The following is a 6,664-nucleotide window of genomic DNA, read 5'->3' on the forward strand; positions in this document are numbered from 1 at the left end:
TCTATGAATGTATAATGTTAAGTGTAGCCGATGCCCAAGGCTATTTACAATTTATTTACACGGAAGCCAACGGAGGCCAAGATGACGACGCTATATCAAGCGGGAACACGTCGTCTTCCTCCTCTTCAGTGCATCCACACTGTGGTGGCTGTACCGTATCATCACCCCCGGAAGTAGAAGCACCGTCGCAGTGCTTAAGCTACGCATGCGCGCTGAAATCTGTGTGATATGGCTTTAGTCTCGCTACTTAAACGATGTCACTTGCAGCTAACGTTGACACTGAGGGGTCGGTGGGGATGATTTTGTAGGTGACATCGGTCACTTGTCGCACCACACGGTATGGACCAGTGTAACGCGACAGCAGCTTTTCGGAAAGGCCCACATGGAGGATGGGTGACCACAGAAGCCCCAGAGAACACGGAGAAAAGTGCACGTCGTGATGGTGGCAATCATAGAGGCGTCTCTGATGCTCCTGTGAGGCCTCGAGACGGGTGCGGGCGAGCGGCCGCACGTGGTCTGCGTTTGCGATTGCGTTCGGGCGTATTCAGTGGCCGAACGTGCGGGCGAGGGCAGCAAGGTGCATAATGACAACGCTGTTTCTCGACCATATAGGAGATTGAAGGGAAAGTAGCCGGCGGTGTCGTGACGCGATGAATTATTAGCGAGCGTCACAAATTGTAAATGAAGGTCCCAGTCGTAGTGGTAGGCCGCAACGTACTTTGAGAGCATGTCGGTGATGGTCCGGTTGAGGCGCTTCGTGAGGCCGTTGGTCTGTGGTTGGTAAGACGTGCTGATTTGGTGCTTTGCGAGCAGGAGCGGAGGATGTCGTCGACGACTGCCGAGTGAAAGATACGGCCATGGTCAGTTAGTAATTAGCGCAGAGCATCGTGTACTAAAATGATGTCGTAGACTGGAAAGTCAGTGATGTCAGTAGCGCAACTTGTCGGGAGGGATCTTGTGATTGCGTACCGCGTAGGGTAATCGGTAGCGACGGCGACCCATTTATTTCCGCAGCCCGAGAGAGGAAACGGCCCAAGAAGGTCCAGACCAACGCGAAAAAAGTGTTCGCGCGGGAGGTCGATTGGCTGGAGACATCCAGCTGGAAGTGTGAAGGGCTTTTTTCGGCGCTGACTGGGCTTAAAGCGGCAACGTAACGCCGCACGGAGCGGGCGAGACCAGGCCAAAAGAAGCAACGGCATACACGGCCGTATGTGCGCAAAGCGCCTAAGTTCCCAGCCGTGAAGTTGGCGGAGGACAGTCGAACGCAGGTGTGATGGAATGACGAGCAGAATGTCAGGGCCTTGGCGATCAAAATTTCAGTGGCATAACGGTGAACGCCTACCTCCACCAAACAATGTTACGTGTAGCTGACGCCCAATGCTATTTACAATTTATTTACACGGAAGCCGAAGGAGGTCAAGATGGCGACGCTAAATCAAGCGGGAACACGTTGTCTTCCTCCTCTTCAGTGCAGCCACACTGTGGTGGCTGTTCTGTATCAATATGACGCAGGTTTGGCTGAGCTGAACACCGAATAAATTTATTTAATTCTTTTTTTTTTGTCAGTGAATGGAGGCACATTCCCAGTGGCACATACCGCGTGACAAAGTTGGCGTCAAAGACGTCCATTGAAGAGCAGTACATACCCAGTGGCGCACTTTTTCCAGAAATACGTTTATTGAAGAGTGGTACATAACTTTATGGTGCATGCCCAGTAGCACATTCCACACAGGCCTGTAAATCTCCCATCATTTCATGGTGGGCCTTCATAGGGCGGCCATAAATATATGTTGTAAGCAGTATTAGTGTACTGCGTCGTTTTCATATGTACATAGCCATTATCATCTCTGATCTTCTGTTTCTTCGTGCATGAACTGGAGCGTTTCCTTTTTGGAATAAAAGCAGCGCTTGGCAGCTTGGTCGGTCTCGGTCTTATAATATGGTGGAGGTTAGAGCACTGCACGGGCTCGGGCTTACCGGAAAGCCCGGGCCCGACCCGGCCCGTGGGCTGGGTCGGGCCGGGTCGGGCAGTTTTTTCACGGGCTCGGGCCGGGCTCGGGCATGGCATGGGCTTTTTCACGCGGGCCCGGGCCAGGCTCGGATTTTCTGGTGGTATGCCTGTAACGTGCAGCGAGTTATCCTCGCGCGTTTCGACTCTGAAAAACCTGTTGCCCCTGGCGCAGCTGGAAGCAAGCAGTGCGACTCCTGTGTACTTCCCTTTTGTTCTTCCGTCGTATTTTGCGCTGTTTGAACAGAATGTAAAAGTCCAGAAAGACCGAAGTCGCCTCAAACCAAAGGATGCCATTGTATTTCTTACCTAAATCAATGTAATTAACGCTTTCAGCGCGGTGCAAGCGCGTTCGCGACTTGCTGATTCTTCAAATGCGAATGGGTAAAACGATGACTGGTAAGATAATTCATCACGCGGCTAAAATTTGGCACTGCGTCCATCCATGATTGCACGCATGTTCTCGACCGGCCGTCTAGCAGCGGCGCATTACGCTGCACCGTGAAGGAACGAGAAGCTTTCTTTCTCCATTTACTCCATCCATGCGCTGCGCTAAGGACCTGTCGTGCTGTGGAGATTAGTGGCCGTGGCTGCGCTTCGGCTAGAGTGTACTAGAATACGGTTGAGTGGGACGAGCGGCTGGGGCGGCGCATGCTTTGCAGTGAGGCGTCCGACGTGCAAAAATACTGTGACGGCATGGCGATAGAAGTGAATTGGGCCGCATCAAAGTGGCGCCGTTGGAAAGTGCTGGCGATATACTGCTCGGCAGGGTCATTCGTACTACTTCGCGCACTGGTATTTGGGTTCAGACCGCTCAAAGAGTGTTCATAATTGCATATCACATGTATTGATGCCTTAAAAATAATTCCTTTCATTCTTTTCTTTATTTTATTTTTTAATACCACTCGGTGGTCTTTTTCGGTCACGGGCCGGGTTTGGGCCGGTTTCGAGCAGGGCTCGGGCCGGGCTCGGGCCGAAGGTAAAGGGGTGCGGGCCCGGGCGGGCCCGGGTCTCGCCATAAAACTTTTGGTCGGGCTCGGGCGGGTAGTCCGACGTAAAATCGGCCCGTGCAGTGCTCTAGTGGAGGTACGTGAAGACCCCGACGTCCTCTCGCGTTCCCGTCATCCCTGGAGCTACGTTCCGGTCGCCGCCTGTGCCCGGCTACCCCTACCAAGATGGACACCTCCAACCCTGGTATTTCCGGCCCCTCTAACCCTACCGCACCGATGACTCCGCCTGTAGTGCGCTCTTGGACTGTGACGAGCCCTCTACGCGATCCCCCCTTGTCTTTGGGGGATTCCGTGGTGATGACGTCGACGATTGGATGGACAACTACGACTGCGTGAGTTCTTGCAATAGGTGGAACAACATCCAGAAATTGAGGCACGTCGCATTCTACTTGGCCGGTGCAAATACGTGGTAGTTCAACCATGAATCCGACATCGCGGATTGGTCCACGTTTACCACCGAGCTGCGGCAAATCTTTGCTTCCTCGTCTGGCCGTCGCTAAACAGAAGCTGGGCACGCGCTTCCAACTTCCGCAAGAGTCTTGGACCTCATACATAGAGGATATCTTGGCTCTGTGCCCCGTGCGAACCCTAGCATGATGGAAGCCGAACGCGTTCGAGACTTATTAAAAGGCATTGGGTCTGTCGCATTCAACGCCTGATTCGTGGAAAATCCGACTTCTGTTCAATACATCACTTCCACTAGTCAGCACCTAGACGAGCTGGAGTCTCTTCATTTTCTAGAAGACAGCAGCAATCCTCAGGTTCCCCATTATTCAGATCTACGTGCTCCCATCCGCACCATCATCCGCGAAGAGCTTCAAATACAGGACCTGAGGCGTTCACCTGCTGCCTGCGTCCCAACCCCCACCTTCAACTTGTGCGAGGTCGTAAAGCAAGAGTTGACAGCGATGACTACACCCACGACGCAACTTGATCAGGTAGCGCGTCCCACACCTACCTACGGGGATGTTACTTCGCTACCCACCCCTACCGTGACCTCGGTACCTACTGACGTTACCTATGGCCATTTGGCTCAGATGGGAACCAGAGCACTTGGTGCGCCATCCTACCCTCAGTAGCGTCCACCTCGTCCGGTTTGTTTTTACTCTGGTATACGCGGCCATATATCTCGCTTCTGCCGTCGTCGCCAGCAGGATGAAAGACGAGGTTATGCTGAGCACGAGAGAGACCGTACCCGCCGACCTGACGGCTACTACCCCGGCTCCCTCAGCAGCGTTCTCCGTCTCCTCCAGCTGCTCCCAATCAGCCTCATAGTTCCCGTTCGGCCAGACATCGTTCTCCTTCGCCTTACCGGCGCTCTACATCACCGCTTCGCCCCACTTCCCATCTTACCGACCAGCACTCGGAAAACTAACTGTTGCAGTTTTAGGAGGGTAAACTGCTTCCTATCGGTCTTCGAAAATTCCTCCTGTTCGCCCGGCCAACATGCTTCATTTAACTGTTGAAGGTGTTCCGTCGTCAGCTCCTATCGATACCTGTGCCGCCCTTTCTGTTCTTCGTAGTGATCTGTGTTCATGGCTCCGGAAAGTAAAAACGCCTTATCGTGGATCCATTTTGCGTCGTGCTAATAATGGATTCATTCACCCCGACGAACCATGTGCTGCTCGTGTTTTAGTTGACGGCATTCGCCACCACGTACAGTTTATTGTCCTTCCAACCTGTATCCATGAAATTATACTAGGTTGGGACTTCCTACAATCTGCTTCAGCCATCATTTCATGTAGAGAACAAGTTGTCCATATCAGGGATACAGCGCTTGCATACGGACTTTTCACCTTCATGCGTGAACTTGGCCATCACTGTAGACTACGTCCTGCGCCCTGGTCACGAAGACGTTGTAGCCGTAACATCCTGTCAGATCGCCGACGGAGACGCTCTAGTCGCCCTTCTTTCTGCTGTACTTCGAGCGGAATTCTCATTGCCGCCTGTCTCGTCCGGTTATCACGTGGCCGCGCCCTTTTGTCTGCTTGCAATACGACCCCAGATCCTGCGATGCTGCCCGAAGGGGTGACTATGGCAACGTTCGCGAACACTCAAAATATATCTATAGTCACGCTTTGCCCGTCTATCGCCAGCACTCATGTTCGGATGATTCTTTCCCTCCCCCAGCAATCCTAGGTTCTGACCTAACAGTCGCGCAGTCCGAAGCCTTACTGGATGTCTCGGCGAAGCACAAAGTCTCTTTCGATAGCTGTTCCACTGTGTTGAGCCAAACTCCTGTGGCTACACAGCGCATCGAAACCGATGGTTCCGCTAAATACGACGACGCCCCTATCGTGTATCGCCATCCGAACGGAAGGTCATTGAACAACAGGTTGCTGACAGGCTTGCGCAGAAGATAATACGACCTTCATCTAGCTACTGGGCCTCTCCCGTGGTTCTCGTAAAGAAAAAAGATGGCTCCGTTCACTTTTGCGTCGGTTACCGAGCACTCAATAAGATCACACACACGGACGTATATCCAATACCTCGAATTGACGACGCTTTAGACGCACTACAAGGGGCGGAGTATTTCTCCAGCCTTGATCTTCGATCAGGATAATGGCAAATACGATGAACGATACTGACAAAGACCGCATTCGCTACACCAGACGGACTTCATGAATTAAACGTGATGCCTTTTGGCGTTTGTAAAGCTCCCGTCACATTAGAGCGCATGATAGATAACGTACTTTGTGGACTAAAATGGAAGACCTGCCTCTGTTATCTGGACGATATTGTCATCTTTTCGTCTGACTTCAGCCGACAGCTTCATAGATTAGAGGAAGTTCTCAAGTGTCTTGCAAATGGTGGTCTCGAGATGAATAAAAAAAAATAAAAGCAAGCAAAACAAGAAAAGACTTGGGCCACATCGTCGCGAATGATGGCATCTAGCCAAACCCCGAAAAAATTTGTGCTATTCTCCAGTTTCCTTGCCCCAGCAGCAAGAAGATCTACGCAGTTTAGTCGGCTTGACGTCATATTTTCGTTGATTAATACGCAACTTCGCTGCAATAACAGCTCCTCTACAATAGCTACTGGTCAACATTGCATCTTTCACGTGGACTAACGACTGCGAGTCGGTTTTTCAAGCTCTTAAGCAACATCTTACTTCCCGACCAGGGGTGCTATGCAGGATGCCCCGAGTTTGGCGAAACTCGGGATCTTCACGAGCTCTGGCGACGCCCCAAGATCAAAGAACAAATGATAACAAGACGAAGTTTGTCCATCGGCACGCCTCCAGTTTCATTGATTAATCTAGATTCACTCTGGGTGGCTATTATCCCTTGGGCGTTGCCATATGGGCGGTCGACAAACTGGGGCTCACGTGATCATACGGTCGGTGCATGGTCGTGCCTTCTTTCACTTGTTTGTCGTTCCACCGAGTGCATTACAGGCACAAGCAAGTTATAAAATAAATTCATTTAGTACAATAATATTAGTCACATTAACGTGGGTTGTAAGCATTTTAATGTTTCCACTATGTACACGGAATGTGTATTAGACTAATTTGTATTTAAATACGTTTCGCGTTATGCCACGAGGAGACGCTCGCCCCCCTCTTTTTTCCGGATTCGATTGGCACGGCTCGATACGTGCTTGCTCTAGCATTTCCGAGCACCGATTGGTGTGCGCTTGCTTTTCT

The sequence above is a fragment of the Dermacentor silvarum genome, chromosome 5 (genome assembly GCF_013339745.2).
Source record: "Dermacentor silvarum isolate Dsil-2018 chromosome 5, BIME_Dsil_1.4, whole genome shotgun sequence".
NCBI lineage: Eukaryota > Metazoa > Arthropoda > Arachnida > Ixodida > Ixodidae > Dermacentor > Dermacentor silvarum.